The 20,033-nt window shown below is 39.2% G+C and overlaps 1 protein-coding gene across 1 annotated transcript in view; it reads left to right on the top strand.

Moving 5' to 3' along the window:
* Positions 1-18,532: 18,532 nt before the first annotated feature.
* The window catches only part of slc43a1a (solute carrier family 43 member 1a), a 29,134-nt gene continuing 27,633 nt past the window's right edge, over positions 18,533-20,033 (top strand). The window contains exon 1 of the mRNA XM_037780789.1: positions 18,533-18,722. The gene's annotated coding sequence lies outside the window, so the exon portion shown is untranslated. The remainder of the gene's footprint in view (positions 18,723-20,033) is intronic.

The raw sequence follows: 20,033 nt of genomic DNA, 5'->3' as shown, positions 1-20,033 counted from the left end.
CTACGTATTTTTAACAATTTAAAACTTTAACTTTAAACTTTACTTTTAAACACGTTCTCATCCCAACTCGTCAGATACTCACGCTTTGTCAGACCCCTCAGCGTCACTTTTTGGTTGCAGTAAATACATGCTTAACGTTGTTAATTGAACAAAAACACTTAGGTTTAGACATCAAAACCACTTAGTTAAGTTTTTGAAAAAACATCATGGTTGGGCTTAAAATTACTACGTTTATAAAGTGAAACTGAGACTTAACATTGTGAACACGGGACACAAAGGAACAGCTGATTGTAACGTGAAAGTGAAACTGGATGAAAGCCCTGTGTTGATGGACCCATCCGCCACCCCTCCCGCCATGTGTGTTTCTTTTTCATTCTTTAAACTACGTCACCATACTTCCAGAGCACTTTCTCTGAGCGTTCACTGTTGCTGCGGATGGGTTGACATTCTAGTTAATGGAAAGCCCGGTGCATTGGCGCTAAAGGGTACCTTGTGTGTTGGTATCACGCCAATGGGTGTGACAAAGCGTCGGTAACTTCCGCCCTGGAAATGAGAACGGCTGGCTGTCTCGACACGGTGAATTTGTACAAATGGGGATAACAGCACACAATTTCGAACCGTCTTTTCTCAAAGGCTCTTCCTTGTTGCGCTGAGATGTACACACGAAAAGTGACGGTAGAAGGCAAAATTTCTGCATGCTTGTTCATACTGGAAGAGGGATCACGCTTCTGTTGTTCTGCCTATGATTTCTTCCTTGTTTTCTTGTTAAAGGGCTTTTATTTGGGGAGTTTTGGGGGTCTAATGTGTCTTGTGCTGAACATATTGTAAAGCCCTTTGAGACAAATTAGTATTTTGTATATAAAACTGACTTTACTTGACTTGATAGTAGTAGTAGTAGTAGTTGTTAGTTGTTGTATAAAGACTTAAAAAAGAGCTTGTTTGAGGCCATTACTCTGACTCATATGATTCCAATAAGGGTCAAAGTTTAAAGTTGACTCAATCACTGTCGGTCTGAACCCAGCGATGAGGAATTTTTCTGTGCCCTCTCAAGACTCCTTCAAAGTCACAACATTTCTACAAAGAAACCAAGTTTTAGATTTTTTTTTTTATGTTTCCCCTCTGCTGTAAATTCTTAAAAGACTGGCGGAGAAAGACGAGAATCCAAATGCGGCTATTCAGACTGTAAATAGAGAAACATGATGAGTGTAAAGAATGGTGAGAAGAGATTTCAGAATCAGGAACTCAAAAAATTCTACCAGGGATATATATATATTTTCCTAACCTCCGTGGGACCCATCTTTGCGTCTCCCTCTCTAAAGCTCTCAGAGGAGTTTCATTAAAGTATGCTTTTAAGTTAATGCAAGATCTTATCACGCATCTCCACTCAGCTCAGCTCCTCTCTCGCTTCGTTTGTTATCACTTCTAATCTTCTTCTTCCTTCCACTGTTTCCTTCTGCCTCGCTCAATCCACCCTCACCCCCCTCTCTCTCACACACACACCTTTTCTCTCCCTCAGCTTTACTCAGCCTGCTTCAAGGCACTCATTATCTACTTGAAGTTATGGAGTTCCTTAAAAGGCAGAAATAGAAGAGGGGTAATACTTGAGGCCTGAGACTCTAAGACCTCTACCAGTCTCTCCTCCTTTAGTCCATCTTTTGTTTTGCCTTTCACTCCCATCCCTCCGTCCACAGTTTGTGTTACACCAGTAGCCCTGTCTCTTTCTCCGCTCGCCTCGTGCATGTTTTCTTTCCCTGGCTCATCCATCATGTGCTGTCGCCGGCGGTCGTGACGCCGTCGTGTAATTATCTCATATTGATGCGAATATGCTTGTCCTATACTAGCGCTGCGTTGGTTTTATGCACACTCAGGGTTCCTTTGACTCCATGCCCCTGGCTCAAAAAGCTTCTTGTCATAATTCAAGCCAGAGGGAGACGTCTGATTGGCTCACAGGCCCAACGGCACAGCGGGATCTCTTTGATTTCTCACCGCTCTCAGTGGAGGCTGTCGTTTTCAGACAAACAATGAACGTGCTAATTACTTTTAGGCACCTACTCGCCTCACAGGGTACAAATGCTCCATAAGCAATTTGGAGGATACATTTTATTATTCGTCTTTCAGTAATGTGCAAACATACATTTTCAATTTGAGGAGCCCCAGTGGGAGTCTAACCCCCTAACCACAGCACAGCTAGTGCCATGCTCTGCCCATTGAGCTTCAGAGGGGGAGCGTGCACAGAAACAGCAGGGAGGGTAATCACGGCCTTCACCGAATGCCCCGAAGGTCCAAAATGCCTCTCGAAAGCAGAGCTCAGGCCGCGTTCAACCTGGACTCCATTTTCACATCTTCTTTCAATTCGGACCAAAGTCTTATTTGCTTATAATAAATCTCTTGTACATCTTTCTTGCCAGCATGCCTGGCTACTCGCTCCAAAAAACAAACTCAAAAGCTCCCAGGGTCTGCTGCTTCATCTGCGATGATGGATAATGCAAAAAGGTTAAAGTCAAACGATTTCTATTTTCTTTACTTTTTGTAGCAGGAAATTTAATCTATAATGCAGCTATTGTGGACATTTAATTCAAAAGGGAATAAACCCGTTTTTGGAAATATCTGTGGGAACTATACTAGTTTCAAAGCTTCAAGCCTTAGTTTGTCTTTGCAGCAGTTGACTGACATCTTGGCGAACATTGGAGACACGCTGTCAACATCAGTGGTGCACTAGAGACTAGAGCATGTCATAGCCCTCTGTATAGCCTACGAACACAGACACAAGTTATTTTCACCCCTATTCCACGTATTGGTTATGTATTTTTACAACATTGAACATTTGTGAGAAAAAGCTTGTTTCACTTGCAAGCTAAGATAACTAGCTTCCTAGTGAGCCGGATTCCCACTTCGTTAGTTCAACACCTGCTGAGTGCCATTGCCAAGTGTTGTGTCTGTCCCTTATAATTCAAAGGAAGGGGTCTTAGCTGTCTCTCTTTCATGTGATGATGTAAAGACTTTTAGCACCAGATTGCCCTGTAACCTCAGCGCTCCATATGTTAACCTGTGATGAATCACACTGAGGTTACCCGTCGTCACACCAAATAAATAGCCTAAATTAGCTATTTTTGTTGTATGTGTAGCGGTTCGTTAGCAGGTGAAACCAGATACAAACCGTGTATAGCGCCTTTTAAATCAGCTGAATCGACTCTATTAGTGCTAATATTTCATTTTATTAGGTGTCACTGCCCGTGTTGGTCGCCTTGCAGCCATGTTGCCAGTGGTTTGTTTAACACTTAATTAGTTCTTTTTTTTACCAAGAGTGAGATCCAGATATTCACAGTAACTCTACTGCTCGTAATTACGGTCTAAACTAACATGAAAGTGGCAACAAAGTCGGCCAAGGCAGCTGGTTAACTGCCTATGTGACTGCTGGAAACCAAGACATACAGTATACACAGAAACTGTGCCGACCAAATTACCAGTACCGATATTAACTACCAAAGATTCAACCCCACTGAAGAACAATAATGTAGGAGGTTCAATCACACCAAAAAAATAAATAAAACGTAAATTTCTTCTTTTTGATAATTACAATTTTGAGTCAAAACAAACACCAAGGATGACTGACTTTAGAGAGAGAGAAGAACACTTAAATTAATGAAATCAAAATGAATTAAAATGAATTGTAATTTCAGTTTGACTTCAAAAAACTTTTTTAAGTCTGTTTTTTCCTCATGCAGTTTTGTTGTTGTTCATTATTGTCTATTTAAATTAATGAAAGATGTGTATTAGCGTGTTGAAAACATATACTGTTGGGTTGATTTTTGGACAATCCATTAATCTTACAGGATTGACGAGCCGCACCCACTTAAGGAAGATGCATGAAGCTCTGCAGTGAAGCAGCTGATGAGATATCAGGCAGAATAATGGGAGAATATGTTCCAAGTTGGATAAGGCACAATTTGTATGACTTTAAGAATGAGAAGAGGTAGAAAAGCCTCCAAGCTACTGGAGGCAACAAAAGGCAATGTGTCAAAAAGATGTATTCATGCTTTGTTTCTTGTGTTTGAGCAGAGCGCTGGATTACATTAAGGAGAAAGATCCTGCTCCAAATCTTACCAGAGGGTAAATAACCTCACTGGAAACTGTTTTGTTTCAGCCCACAGCACAGTTTCCTAAATGATTGGCCAGTAGTTAAAGAGGTTAAATAGACCTCTTGTAAAAAAGTAGCACCATGCTGTTTTTATAGGCCTCTGTTGCCCTCCTGTGGCGAGCAGTGAGCATTGCTATTAGCGGTTCATGACTTCTCAGGAGCTGCGAGTGTGTTTGACCACCTGTGTGTAGTTTCGAGCTGAGAAGAATGATGTGTTACGCTCTTCTGCTAATGGAATCATGGGATTAGATATGTTTTATGTTTCAGGTACCGTGAGACTCGCCCGCTCCCCTGCCAACCCACCAACCGTCCTCACATTAATGAAAATTAAGACCACATTGAGTTTGAGTTTGAGAGTGTGTGTGTGTGTGTGTGTGCGTTCACTGATTGCTGTCTGGACCTTATTTAAGTAGAAACAGATTGAAGAATGATAATTAGGTCTAATAAGATGGAATTTCCCTAACTATGTCAAACAGCAGCCGCATCACAGGACTGCTTTTAAAGGGGCTTCAGGTCAATTGGAACCACACACACTCATACCCACACACACACACACACACACACACATACACACACACACACACACACACATGTACACAAAAAGTCATGTGAGGCCTATGATAACTCTTTCTGCTATTGTCTTCATAGTAACGTAAGTAAATAATGTGTGTTCTGCAACACATTTCATGCATGCTAAATTTAAACTTAAAGCAAAAGTTCGACATTCTGGGAAAATATGCTTATTTGCTTTATTATCAAACAGTGAATCAGGTTTTTTTTTATAACCTGCATCCACCCGACCCATTATGAGAGCCAAGCCGCACCGCCTGACCCGCAAAAATATGTGTTAATCAATCACACGAGCCCGACGCGCAAACCGCCAACTTTATGCATTATAGTTGAAAAGAAGGTGGACAATAGCACCAATGTTTCTGTAAGCTATTAATAACTTACTCAGAACGCTGCTTTGTCACTCTTTAACCTGCCCGCCCGAACCCGTGATTTTTTTCTAATACGCTCCCCCGAACTCGCCCGACGTGGGTTGTGGGTTGACCCACGCAATACTATTGTCAAAATTTAGATGAGAAGATCCACACCACTCTCATGTTTGTACGGTAAATATGAAGCTACAGTCAGCAGCCGGTTAGCCTACCCTAGCACAAACACTGGAAGCAGGGGGAAACAGCTATCCTGGCTCTTTTCAAAATCCACCTACAATCACCTCAGGAAGTCACCGCACCCGGCAAAGAAATAGTCCGACACATAACTTCCTGTAAAACCAAAACTTGTCATCTTTACTCTTTGGTTTTTTGTACAGATCAAACAAACAAGATACAATGCATTAATGACTTTTAGAGGTGCTGGTAGATTGATTTTGTAACCTTCAGACAGAGCCAGGCTAGCTGTTTCCCCCTGTTTCCAGTCTTTATGCTAAGCTAAGCTACCTATCTAGCCCTACACCTTACCTTTAATATTATTGATGCATAGTCTTTCTCCTCAGCTCTTTCACAAACGTGCCAGCTATCCTGTCTGATTTGGAGCGGACCTGACACATCTGAGAAACGTCGGCCTTAAACCATGAGAAAAAAAGTACACAGGATGGAGAACCACGCCACGTCACGATCGAACCCAATCCCTCAACGTCTCCAGAGGGACGGTGTTGACATCTGTCAGTCTGTAAATTATTTCAAAACAGTCCAAGAGCACCAGGGCTCCACTGAATCCCAGCCAACTACATGCCGTACAAGCGCAGAAACTGTGGGACAATAGTGAATCTTCCAAGAAGTGATCATCCTGCCAAAATCTCTCCAAGAGCAATGTATAAAAATCAAACAGGAAGTCAATAAGAACGCCCGTTTCATCATCCAGGGGTCTGCAGGATCCTTTTGTCCTTGGCTTTGGTCAGTGTTCATGAGTCCACCATCAAAAAGAAGCTGGAGAAAAATGAGATTCATGGCAGGGTACCAAGACAGAAACCCCTGCTCACTGGGAAGAAAAATGAATGCTTGTCTGAAGTTTGCCAAAAAGCACCTCGGTGATCCTTAAGAGTGAAAACTTTTTGGCAAACACACATACAGTATGCTTCATAACAAAATTCCAGCTTATTTCATAAGTAGCGCTTTTGTTGGTGCTGCATTGTCAGTGCATCTGTATTCATCGAGCTTTAAGCTGATCAGAAAGTTTGCAAGTTACATTATCAAACCCAGAAGTGTTGGAATTGATCTAGTCAGTTATTTTTCGTCCTTTGCCAGGACTGATGTTTTTCATAGCAGACATTTTGACAGGTGTTACTATGAACATTTTTTGCATGTGCATAATGGAGTAATCGTAATTACAAGCTTCCGACTTTGTTTACGTCAACTTCCAAGTCATAATTATGACTGGGAGACTCTGATTTTTCTGAAAGCTCTGATATATCCTCATTGTCGCTTACTAATACAAAAGTGCCAGAAAACTAGGCATAAACAAATTCGGACGCCTGACATCAGCCAAAGACCGTCATTCAATGTAATTAAAACCAAATTGAATAGATACTAGTGCGGTGCCCGTTGAAAACATGCCTGTTCAGAACGGGCTGAATGCTTGGCCAGGGGTGTTGCTGCTTGCAGCTTTCTCGAGAACCGCTCATAAAAACAACTTCACATTCATCCTGAGCAATACACCTGCCATTACATAGTTGCGTCACACACCCAAGTCAGGGCTACTCACGGTCAGAAACACTGGTGAAATACACTCAGGTTCAAAGGAAAAACAACAGAGACAGAGTTAACCGTTAGGAAAGGTAGGCAACTGCCAGGGCCCCAAACAGCTACAGATTTATTATGATGTTTAGATATGAAAAGTATTGAATTATGTCACTACCCTAACTCATTGTACCCCGAAATATCTGACAAAGGCCCCCGAAGCACTTAAATATGCAACTCAGCTGTATACTACTTACTGTGTACTTCTACTTCAGAGGAAAACATTGTAGTACTACATTTACCTGACAGAAAGAAATGTTACTGGTTATGCTGCAGATTCAGTTTTGACTCACAAAATATAACAATTAAAATATGATGCATTATTATTCAATAAACTACCCAGCATCATATTAGAATTGAAAGATCCACCTTGAACAGGTGTTAAGTACATTTAAGTACATTGTGCTGATAATACCTCTCTTTCACTCTTCACTTGAAGTAAACATTTGAATGCAGGACTTTTACTGTGGTTTTAAAAGTTTTACTAATAATAGTTACTAGTTTTACTTCAGAAAAAAGGTTTTGAATAGCCTACTTCTTCTGCTACTGCCAACCAACATTCCCAGTTAGAGAAAGGGTGAAAGTAAAACTAGACAGCCTTTGCCTTTGGAGCCGCCAAATCACTAAATCCGCCCCGGAAAAACACTTCCAGGTCACTGTTACACACCGTCAGGTTGGTGAAATACTAGGGATGGGTGGATCGATACTGTGGTATCAATACTACATGGGTGGCTGTATCACTTCCAAACGTTTTCTCTACTTTTCTATAATGTTGGTGCCAAAACAGTCCTGACATAATTGGCTGATTATTTTTTTTACACTTAGTGGGAACATTTTTATTAAATTGTAGGCCTACTCATATTTGCTTTTGTAATAAATTTGTTATAAATGGCCGGTATGTGTCATGTGATTTGCCTTCGGGTGTAATGATCTTTTTTTTCTTCTAAAATTGACCCTTGTGGAATTTCTGATACACAAATTAACTCAATAGGAAGGAAGAGGACCCGGAGCTGTTGATGTCTTACACAGATGGTTTATTGAAGGTTGATCAAGGAACAATTGTCAGGTCTCCACCATTGAGGTGCTCTCTGCATGAAGGCCTCACAACTCTGCCCTTCCTCCCTGGTGCTCAGTGTTTTAACCTTATCATGTTTTGACTTACTCCGTTCCGGTGGCATCTCTGACCCTGGTTGCCCCAGCGACTGGCTCTATGGTCCCTTCTACAGACACAGCTGTACAGATAACGGTGGCTCCCCTAGACAGGACTCCAACCCAATAATGTCAACAGAGGGACACTCTGACAAACACTCTGACCTCCCGACCAAGGAGAGAGGAATTGATTGCAAATTCCATCACAATGATCATTATTTAAAAAATTCACATATCCATTTAAGATCAGTATTTGTATCGTATCGAATTAAAAAAGTATGGTATAGCCCATCTCTATGAAATACACTTAGCGGAGGTAATCCCCAAATAGGCGTATTTGTCGCTTGCTCTGTCATAACCACTGCGGTTATGAAGGAGAGCATGGATTTAATTAGCAGAGGTATTTTGCTGGCTGTAACGTTGTAGTAGTGTTGTAGTGTTATAAGTTAGTATCAAGTCTTACTCTTGGGGAAATACAGTCTCAGTCACAGGGGGAAAAAACACACACAGGTCGCGGCTTACTCACGGTCACACCGGTGAAATACACTTTGGTTTGATTCTGCTTCCAGTTGGCTATCCGCTCGTGTTGACTCCAGGGAAGTGAAGAAGAGGGCCCACTGCTGACGACACGCTGGACTCACCATCCATTTCATTTGATGCTGCAAAAGAAAAAAAAATCAACTTGAAAACCTCTTAGGTCAGCCAGTTTCAGGGTTGTGTCTTACTGGAACACTTGATGGAGTCATCAAGTTATTTCTCCTATGCTTTTCCTGCTATGACAAGTCAAAAGGTCTGCTGTCAAAAAGGCCTGTTATATACCCACTGAAATGTTGGAAACTAAAACAAACATGTCGTTCCTGCAAACCACAAACGTCTCTTGGGTCGACTCAGTGATCACTGTGAGATGGCGTAAGACGGAGAAAGTATTTGGCTTCAAAGGTTAGCCTATTTCTAAATGTGATAGCTATTTTTTGTAGTTTTGAAGAGTTTTAAGTTCCCCAAATAAGTTATTGTACCTACATGTCAGAAAAGAAATTGACACACAAAAGAAAAGGTCATTTGTGTTGCAGAGGAACATAACAGGCTGTAGATTAAAGGAAATAAATGCTTATTTATTCACTTCAATATTACGTTTTTCAGAGAAAGGCAAAGATTGACGCGGTGACACTTGTCATATTTTCTCAGGCACAGATTTCTCCTTACATCAGATCCTGAGGCTCTCAATGACAGATTAAAACCAAGTTGATGTCACTCACACATCTTAGATTCTGCTCAGAAAGTCAGCACACAATAAAAAGGACACTTGTGGTTGGTTGAAATGTAAATGCCTCGATTATGATGTGAAGAACTGATTGTGTTTTGGCACAGAAGGGACTTTCTTTATGTTGCCTTTTGACAGCTATTTCATTGTCTGTTTGCGTTTCAGATGCACATTTTTCTGCACTCTGCTATCTATTTGACCTCATCTTGCACACATGTGATGAAATCCCCTTTCTGTAACAGTGCAATGGATTTTTTTCAACCATAACACACTGTAATTCTTTAGGCAAAGTAGCTTATTTTCTCAGATGGATTTATTTATTTGTTAGTATTTGAGAAATCATTTGCAATACTTGACCACCTGAATGTCAGTTACTTAAATGCTTGGCAGGGCTCTCTATAGAGGAGTTTCTGAACTTCTTTCTCTGCTCAACTGTGACAAACTGAAACCTCTCTAGACACTTTGAATCAACAAATATAGGTGATATTTTCTTATTTCGAAATTTAATGTATTAGAAGTCACATTTCACTGTTTGTTCTCACACTTTGACAGCTTAAATAGACAAATCAGAGTCTGTCACAGTCACGCTTCCATGTAAATTCATCTATGAATCAGTCAAAACACTCTATTCAGAGTCGTTCATGGAAGTCAGATGTCCTCGTTGAACTCGTCAGACTCTGTACTGTTTGTCCAAAGTTTGCCCGTCGCTCATGGTGATAAAACAATTTATTCAGTCTCTCGTACGGAGACATCTCTGGAGGAGAATCAAAGAGTGTTTCCGTGCCTGTGCATGCAGACGACCAGTCTATGGCAGTAAATTAGTGGCTTTTATACCCACTTTGATGTGTTATTATGCACTGTCTGTGTAATGGGATGTGACAGGTTGTGATTGACGACCACATTATGCTGCATTTGGTCACCCTCACTGTTTGAGATGAACATTTTTCAATGACTAAGTTATGGCTGTAAAGAGGAGCTTCATTAATACATTTTGCAATGGACTGATTTCCTTACGTTTATTCCAAATATGTCTATTAACTAATTAATTACACACATTATTCAAAGTGCTGCTTTGAATCCTTTCAGCTGCTGTGTTGAAGCTGACCTGACCTTTGACCTCCCTGTAATGCAGACAATAAAAAAATAATACCATGACCACATAGATAAATAAAAGAGTAGCTTCCATAATAGTTTAAATCATAATCATTACTAAAACAATTATAAATGTTTCCTTCTCCTCATCTGGCTTTTATTATAGTCTTATTCCCCCCTATATTATCTACTGTAGTATTGTTTGGGCTGCTACACATCCATCATATCTCACCAAATTATAATTTAAGAAGAGGTTTTTGAGAATGATTTCACATTTTAACAGACAACATCCATCTGCACCTCTGTTTAGAAAATATTTATAGATACGGTAAATGTTTTTCAAACATGCTTGTTTATGCTTAAATACATGAATTGCAGGCAAGATCTCCCAGATACATTTCTTTTTTTTTTTGTTTATCTTCAGACATTCATTCATATCCAACGAGGCAAAAAAAAGTATTTCCCTTTATCCGAGGAAGGGTTAAATCAGCAGCAACTGGACTTGGTTTAGTTTCTTCAAGACGTTTCATTTCTCATCCAAAAAGCTTCTTCAGTTCTGACTGAATGGTAGGGGATCCCAGGAATTTAAACTCTGTGGGGTCGTTAGCAGGAATATAGAAACCACTCAGTACAATGGTGCTCCTAGGTGTCACGACCGCAATCAAGGGTCGTTAGAGTCAGCTGATACCTAATGTGAATGGCTGTCCCATGGGTGGTTGGAGTCGTTAGAGTCAGCTGATGCCAGGTGTGAATGACTGTCGGGTGAGGTCAAGTGTGAATGGTTGTTTAATCTCCTGGGCAGGGATGCCAGGACAGCATTGTAGGTGGACGACAGGTGATGCCTCCTCTGTTGAGTGATGGCTTCCCTACTTTAGCATAGATGGCTTCTTTTACTTCCTATTTCAAACCATCTTTCTTCCCTGTCCAAAATATGTACATTATGGTCATCAAAAGAGTGTCCCTTGTCCTTCAGGTGTAGATAGACTGCTGAGTCTAAACCTGAGGAGTTGGCCCGTCTGTGTTGAGCCATCCGTCTGTTTAGTGGTTGTTTGGTTTCACAAATGTACAAATCTGTGCACTCCTCACTGCATTGGACTGCATACACCAGGTTGCTTTGCTTGTGTTTGGGTGTGCGGTCTTTAGGGTGGACCAGTTTCTGTCTGAGGGCGTAGGGGAAGAAGCTTTGCAGATGAGAAGTGAAACGTCTTCAAAAAGCTAAAACCAAGTCCAGATGCTGCTGATTAAACCCTTCCTCGGATACCGTGACCTGGATGACTGAGGACCTTCACAAACATATTTCCATTTATATTATTGTCATACATCAAGACATCAATTTTAAAAAATCTAATTTAGATGTCACTGAAGTCTATCTTCTTTCCTTACCAGCTTTTAGGAGACAGTTAAAGAAATTTCTCACTGAAATCTCACGGTAAGATTCTTCTGTTGGTTGTACATATCTACTTACTCGACTTTTGTTTTATATTTGTTTGTTTTCTCTTCTTACTTTACTTTATTTATGCTCGCTTGTGAGTTTTGTGTGTGTTCTTTGTTTGTTTTTTTGTTTTTTTTCGCTTTTAATGAGTAATAATATCAATTTTAAATTTGTCTAAATAGGGGAGGCCTCTTTTCTTTTTGCACTGAAATTACTGTTTTGCCTATTGTATGTATTTTGTATCCAAATAATTGGGCAAATAAACTAAATAAAACCAGAACTTTTTGAATCCTACATTAACTTATTTATTTAATTGCTGCAAGATGAATATGAATGGTGCATTTACATCTACCTTTAGGCTCTTCCATGACTTACACAGAGAGGACGTGCATGGTTAATAACACACTGGTGTCCTTCTCTGTGGCTGTTGCCTTAGTCCCTCACCAATGCTGCCTGTCCAGCAGGTGGAGCCCTCTATCAGTTCAAGTTTTCCTCTATGAGTATGATGAAAACCAAAATGGGGTGTCAGACTCCATACAGAAAAAAGAAAAACATTTAAAAAATTATATAAACAAAAAAAAAAAACGTCTATGCAGTCGCCTATTCTTGCTATAAATGGATATCAAGTGTGGTAAGATTTTGATACACTGTCAAACTTATACTTAAATATAAAAGTAAGTTACTGATGTGTTCAATAATCAAATTTAAGATGTTTAAATATACACAGGTTATGTAATCATATAAATGAAAGAATGACAAATCTGGCAAATGAGAGTGTGAGGAAATCAGTTTTGGCACAATGTGACATCTCAGAAAGACCTCGAAAATTACAGTACTACTTGAATCAACACACTGACCACAGACTGCAGAAAAACATGGACTGACGTGATGTTTTGAAGCCGGGATGGTTTACTGGGTTTCTTTGTAGTTAGTGGAGTCTGACAAGCCAAATTTGGGTAAAAGCTGAGGACCCTTAAGATAACATCCATCGCTGCTGAGTGTATCTTAGAGTCCTGTCACACAGGCTGACTCTCTATAAACCCTAAATTGACATAAATATATTTATGTCAGTTTAGGGTAATAAATTGACATAAAGTAATAAAGACGGAAATTGAACATTTTGTTCATTCAGAAAGGTTAAACTGAAGATCTTTTCTTCTCTGTTTGTAGCTTCTCTTTGAAGAATATCATTTTCAAATATTTTGTGTTTTGTTACCAATGTTACCAAAATGTTACAATTAACTTTCATAAACTGAAAACACACTGTGAACCAGTTAAAGCTGTAAGACAAAAACAAAGAAAACTCCTAGACCGGACAGTCTATATATAGACATCAGAAGAAGTGCATGCTACTGAGACAATATCTTGTGGGGAAAAAAAATATTGATTTACTATTTCAAGAGGAAATTTTGCACTTGTTGAATAGATGTTCTGGAGCCAACAGAAAGCATTAAGTGGTAATATATTATATTAATAGCACTGCAAAAATATTGGTGTTAGAAATCTCCATATTCTAATAACTGACTCCTCAACCTTACTTTCTTTTTCACTAGTTTATGCACTCGTAATAACCCTGAGCCACTCTTTTAATGTCTGTATCTTTCAGTCATGATGGCAGTCCCAACTAAAATTGTACATGAGTGTTTCACAAAGGTCTTAATTAATGGAGAGCTGATGAAATACTGTGGAGGTGTTTCTGCATTGTGTCCACTCCACTCCCGCTGTGGGTAAGTACAGTGTGACATTGTCAACCTGAGTATAAATTGACCTGACTTTTACTTGCTCACGTGGACATTGCAGTTTGCAGGTGGGGTTAAAGGTGAACTTTCCAGGTGTCCACAGCTGGAGAGAGATCACACAAATTCCAACGGGATTATTTTATTAAGAAAGTGGGGCCCAGAGTTCCTAGATTTGTCCCTGCAGCTGGAACAAATGTTTCATGACCAACCGTAAAGCTGTGACTATATGGATAAAATTCTGTATGTTTGAAATGGAAAACTTCCCTGTAGAGCCCAGCAGGGTGCAGTGAATGACGATGTCTGGAAAACAGAATTACTAGAGCTCAGCTGCCAATCCAAGAAAGTAACAAAGACGGAAACTGAACATTTTGTTCTTACAGAAAGGTTAAGCTGAAGAACTTTTCTTCTCTGTTTGTAGCTTCTCTTTGAAGAATAGCATTTTCAAATATTTTGTGATTTGTTACCAATGTTACCAAATGATAAAACAATTTATTCAGTCTCTTGTACTGAGACATCTTTGGAGGAGAATCAAAGAGTGTTCCCGTGCCTGAAACTGAACATTTTGTTCATACAGAAAGGTTAAGCTGAAGAACTTTTCTTCTTTGTTTGTAGCTTCCCTTTGAAGAATATCATTTTCAAATATTTTGTGATTTGTTACCAATGTTACCAAAATGTTACAATTAACTTTCATAAACTGAAAACACACTGTGAACCAGTTAAAGCTGTAAGACAAAAACAAAGAGAACTCCCAGACCGGACAACGCCGTGGTAGCGACCTGTCAATCACAAGGTAGTCACGCCCTAAAGCATCCCCTGTTTTATGGTCTATTTGACTCTAAATGGGACCATAATTTACTAAATGATCATCATGCTGTATTGAAGAAGACTTGAGACTAGTGTAATGGACATTTTCATATCTGAGTGGGCCAAAGTTAACCATGTACCTTTAGGGAATCTCAGGGCCTCACATCTAGCAGACCTTGTCACCATAAGCATTAAAACAGTGACCCGACAGTTTTGTCTTCTGATAGATAACCTCTGTAAACAAAGGATGGCTGAAATACTTGTCTTGTGATGCTCTGTTGTCTTTTTTGTGCTGACTTAAGGATAATGATTCACTTTACTATGTTTTCAAGGCTCTGCACTTATCTGTGTGTTTTGTACTACTATGTATAAAGGCCTGACTATTTTTGTGTTCGGGGCTCACTTGCCACAGCCCACTCAGGGGGCTGTGGCAAGTGAGTCCATCTGCAGATGCTTTTCTTATTAAATTTACTTGAAAGACAAGTTGTGACCTTGGCTTGTGTCTTGTTTTAACAGAAACTGCCACCACACTAGCGATTGAGACAATAAACTCATGTTTACAATGTTTACTGAGGTAATAAATCAAGTGAGAAGTAGGGACATTTTCTCATAGACTTCTATACAATCAGACTTCTTTTTGCAACCAGAGGAGTCGCCCCCTGCTGGCTATTAGCAAGAATGCAAGTTTAAGGCACTTCCACAATGGCTTAATTTTTCAGACCTGGAGGTTGTCCACAAAGGGATTTACAAAAAACTAGATAGAAACAGCCAGGTAAAAAAACATATAATACAAAAAATGACCACTTAACAAAGTCAAGCATCTGAGGCTAAAATAAAATAAGTTAAAGGAACAGTGTGTAACAATTTAGGGGGATCTGTTGGCAGAAATTAATATAATATTAATAAAAACATGTTTTCTTTAGTGTATAAATCAGCTGATAATAAGAAACGTGTTTTCGTTCACTTAGAATGAGCCGTTTATATCTACATATGGAGCAAATCCTCTTCACGGAGCTGGCCGCCATGTTTCTACAGTAGCCCAGAACAGACAAACCAAACACTGACTCCAGAAAGGGCCATTCTTGTTTTCCCATTTTTGCACTTGTTGAATAGATCTCTATGGAGCTAAAGATGTTTTGGAGCCAACAGAAAACACGTTGGTCACCGTAGTTTTCCTACATGCTTGGCACACGGGAGAAGTTTCAGTTGGGTGCAATCTGCAACTTCACCTTTTCACATACTACACACTGCACCTTTAAGGAAGTAAAAAGATAAAATACTCACTTAAAAGCACATTTGTTGAAGTAAGTTTTTGAAAGAGACTTAAACTGATTGAGCGAAAGGCTCACTGCGTATGTTGCAAACGTCCTCTGAACACCAGGTGTCAGTGAGGAGCCAAGAAATGCAGCAATGCCCCAACAAAAAGGAATACTGCCAGCAAGTAAATATGGATGTTGATTGGTGTTGTCCAACAAAATCTACTTTGCAAATGTTTGACGACAGAAGGAAATTAATGAGTTTGTCAGCCCTCAAGGATAAAAAACTGTTTGCTTTGGTGTGTAACAGTGAATGTAAACAGAAACTAGTTTTAACTTGAAGTTTTGAGTCGAGTATTTCTGCTGAAAGCTGCCTGCTGAAGGCCACAATAACAATATACGTACATTTGATTTAGAATCAAGAGTCATGATAAGATTACAGGAGAAAAAAAAATCATTGTTGCCATGTCTGATCTATGTTTTACTACTGTCTGAAGATATCAAATGCCTATACTATTAGAGACACATTCATGTATAACATGAGCTCTATGCTGATTTTTTTGCTTCTCTATGAGCAGAGTACTGTACAACAGCGTGTTCATTACTTTCATTGCTTTGAAAAAAAACACTGGCGTAAACAGAGAGAAACACTGACACCATTACCGTCACATTAAAACATCTGTAGTCTTTCTGTAGAATGAACCAGTTTGTTTTGGTAGCCTGAAGTGTGTTTTGTTTTGTGCTTAGCGTTGAACATGTTTTACACAAACAGACATTTGCATCTGTCTGTGGACAAACGTCTATCAACATACACACAGCATTAACGGTACTATTTGCAGTGGTAGAAAGTAACTAAGTACTGTACCTAAGTGCAATTTTGGGGTACTTGTACTTTACTTGAGTATTTCCATTTCATGCTACTTTATACTTCCACTACAATTCAGAGGCAAATATTGTGTTTTTACTCCACTACATTTATTTGACAACTGTAGTTACTTTTTTGCAGATTCAGAATAATAGTAAAAAAATACAATCAACAAATAAATTATGATGTATTATTATGAATAAGATAAGACTTTATTGATCTGTGGGGCAAATTCACAAACTATCCCGCAAATAAAGTTTAAAAACTAGGGCTGTCAATCGATTAAAATATTTAATCGCGATTAATTGCATGATTGTCCATAGTCAAAGAGTAGTACCAGTACATTAAGAATGATCAAGTTGACAAATGTTGAAATGGTCTATAGAGAACCTTTAAACTTCACAGTTAGTCAAATTCATATTTTTATATTAACAGTGGATCAAATAATCACGTGAAAGGGGTCTCTCTTTGAACCTACAGAGAATTATGTCATGAGTGCCGTTACAGATATTTTAGTGTCTTTCAGCTAATTAAAGGGACTGTTTGTAACTTCTTACACGTATAAATCAATCCGGGTCGGTGTCCCATGCGCGCTCGCGTGTGGCTACGCTGTTCAGACTCAGACTCCAACACAAACAGCACGGAAGCACCAAAACCGCAAAGTTATATCTAGTGAAGCCCGTCTTGCAAAACAGTGTTGGCCGCGGTCGGAGGACGCGGGGGAGACCGTAGCTTTGGTCTCCCTCCGGCCGCGGTCATGAGGCTGAGGCAGGAAAAGCACTAGGATCAGCAGTGATTCATGGAGAGACCTTCGTCTGGTCAGCTAACATTACTGCCAAGCAGGTGAAATATAGTGATATTGTGGTTTTAGCTGACGTGTGTCACCTCACTTTTTTGTCTATGTAGAGCGAGCACAAGCGCGAGCCCGACGCTGACTTTCGTTGACTTATCAGCCACAGGTGTCGCAACAAGCATTTATGATTCTTACAAACAGTCCCTTTAATTGTGATTAATCGCAAATTAAATCACATTTTTCATCTGTTCAAAATGTACCTTAAAGTGAGATTTGTTCAGTATTTAATACTCTTATCAACATGAGTGGGCAAATATGCTTCCTTTATGCAAATTTATATAATACAGGAACTGCATTAAGCATAAACAATATGCTCAAATCATAACATGGCAAACTGCAGCCCAACAGGCAACAACAGCTGTCAGTGTGTCAGTGTGCTGACTTGACTTGCCCCAAACTGCATGTGATTATCATAAAGTGGGCATGTCTGTAAAGGGGAGACTCGTGGGTACCCATAGAACCCATTTTCATTCACATATCTTGAGGTCAGAGGTCAAGGGACCCCTTTGAAAACGACCATGCCAGTTTTTCCTCGCCAAAATTTAGCGCAAGTTCAGAGCGTTATTAAGTCTCCTTGACGACGAGCTAGTATGACACAAGCTTACCTGAACCCGCTACAACCTCTGGAACATCGATTATGTGTTTATTACGCATTATCATTATTATTATTATATTATTATTAGTGCTGTAATTACAATGAGCTCCACCTTTACCAGCTGCAACATTAAAGTAATATACAAATTAATGCGTCAATAATTATAATCCAATAATATGATATACATTATTCTGAAATGGGCCATTCTGCATGATGAGTACTTTTACTTTTAGTACTTTAAGTATATTCTAATGCTAATACTTTTGTACTCAGTAAGAGTTTGACTGCAGGACTTTTACTTGTAACCGAGTATTTCTACAGTGTGGTATTGCTACTTTTACTCAAATAAAAGATCTGAATACTTCTTCCACCACTGCCTATTTGTTTAACAATGATATGAAATGTTTAGGTCCTCATGTGTTTTGCATTTGAAGCGTGTTTTAGCTGCAGACTCCATGAGGAGAGCATATAGAGCTGAGTGGAGTGGAGTGAAGACATTATGCCCTGTGAAGTAGTGAATGACTTCTCTCCACCCATTCAAAAGAGGGAGGGAATTAGAAGTCAAATTAGTAGAAGAGGGGGAGTCTGTGATGAAACCAGAGAAAGAAAAGAAGTGTGGAGTCTCACAAGGACTAGCAGGAAAAGAAAGAAAGGAAGCAGCAGTAGAGAGAGAGGAGAAGGTTTAATTCACTGACTACTAACTACAACAATCAGCTCATTTTTAATCCTTCATTTTTTCACTCAGTGAGCAACAAAAACATTATTTTTCCTCTCTGAGAAGACGCACAACTGAAGTAAGTGAATGAGTTTTCCCTTGAATGTTCACTCTATGTTGCTACTGGTTAATAAGTGTAGTATAAAGCTCTTAACGTGTGGAGTGGCGACCTGAAGGCGACAGCAGGACGAACCGGCTGCATATAACTCACACGTGGCATGAAACGGAGACACAAAAGACTCAGCACATAGTCACTATGTGAGTCACTGTATTAAACATGTGTAGATGCGTAGTGGGGGAAAAAGGTCGCAAGTTTCACACAGAGAGGGGGAACGTGAGAGTAGAAACCACATTAAGGGTGAGAAATAGAAGCGGAAAGGAGCGCGCTGTTTCGGAAGTGACTATTCAAGTGAGTTCACATGATGTTAAAGTGGTTTCTGTGTTTCTTTGAGTGGTAAACTCTCTCTAGCCTCTAATACGCACATATGGCTAATTAGATCGTGTTGTTACACTCTAATTCAAATGTTATTACTCTAAATGAGATGTTATTACCAGAAGCAGCGGTCACAGACGTGATGGTTAGTATAAAAGCCTTCTGTTGCCTTCATGGTCACCCCATAAAGTCAGATTTTATACGAACACGTTTTTAATTGGATTTAAAATAAATAAAAAAATAACTTTAGAGTAAAGAAGTCTGTCACAAAGGTTGTGTTTTGTTACAATAAAATCTTACAAATTTGGGCTGCATTTAAGTGTGTTTAGAAAATAATGAAAAAAATCACATTTCCTCAGAGCTCAAGGTTTTTAAATTCTTTAAATTAATTGGATTAATTGGATTTAAAATATATTAAAAAATAACTTTAGAGTAAAGAAGTCTGTAACAAAGGACGTTGTGTTTTGTTACAATAAAAAAAATCGTACAAATTTGGGCTGCAACTATGTGTGTTTAGAAAATAATGAAAAATTTCACAGTTCCTCAGAGCTCAAGGTCTTTAAATTCTTTAAAATACCAAAAGTAAAAGTATTCATCATGCAAAATACAAATAACAACACAAAACACATGAGGACCTAAACATTTCATATAATTATTAAACAAATAGGCAGTGGTGGAAGAAGTATTTAGATCTTTTATTTGATTAAAAGTAGCAATACCACACTGTAGAAATACTCTGTTACAAGTAAAAGTCCTGCAGTCTAACTCTTACTGAGTACAAAAGTATTAGCATTAGAATATACTTAAAGTACCAAAAGTAAAAGTACTCATCATGCAGAATGGCCCATTTCAGAATAATGTATATCATATTATTGGATTATAATTATTGACGCATTAATATGTATATTACTTTAATGTTGCAGCTGGTAAAGGTGGTGCTCATTGTAATTACAGCAC

The sequence above is a fragment of the Sebastes umbrosus genome, chromosome 9 (genome assembly GCF_015220745.1).
Source record: "Sebastes umbrosus isolate fSebUmb1 chromosome 9, fSebUmb1.pri, whole genome shotgun sequence".
Classification (NCBI taxonomy): Eukaryota; Metazoa; Chordata; class Actinopteri; order Perciformes; family Sebastidae; genus Sebastes; species Sebastes umbrosus.
This window is presented reverse-complemented; position numbering and strand designations above follow the sequence as displayed.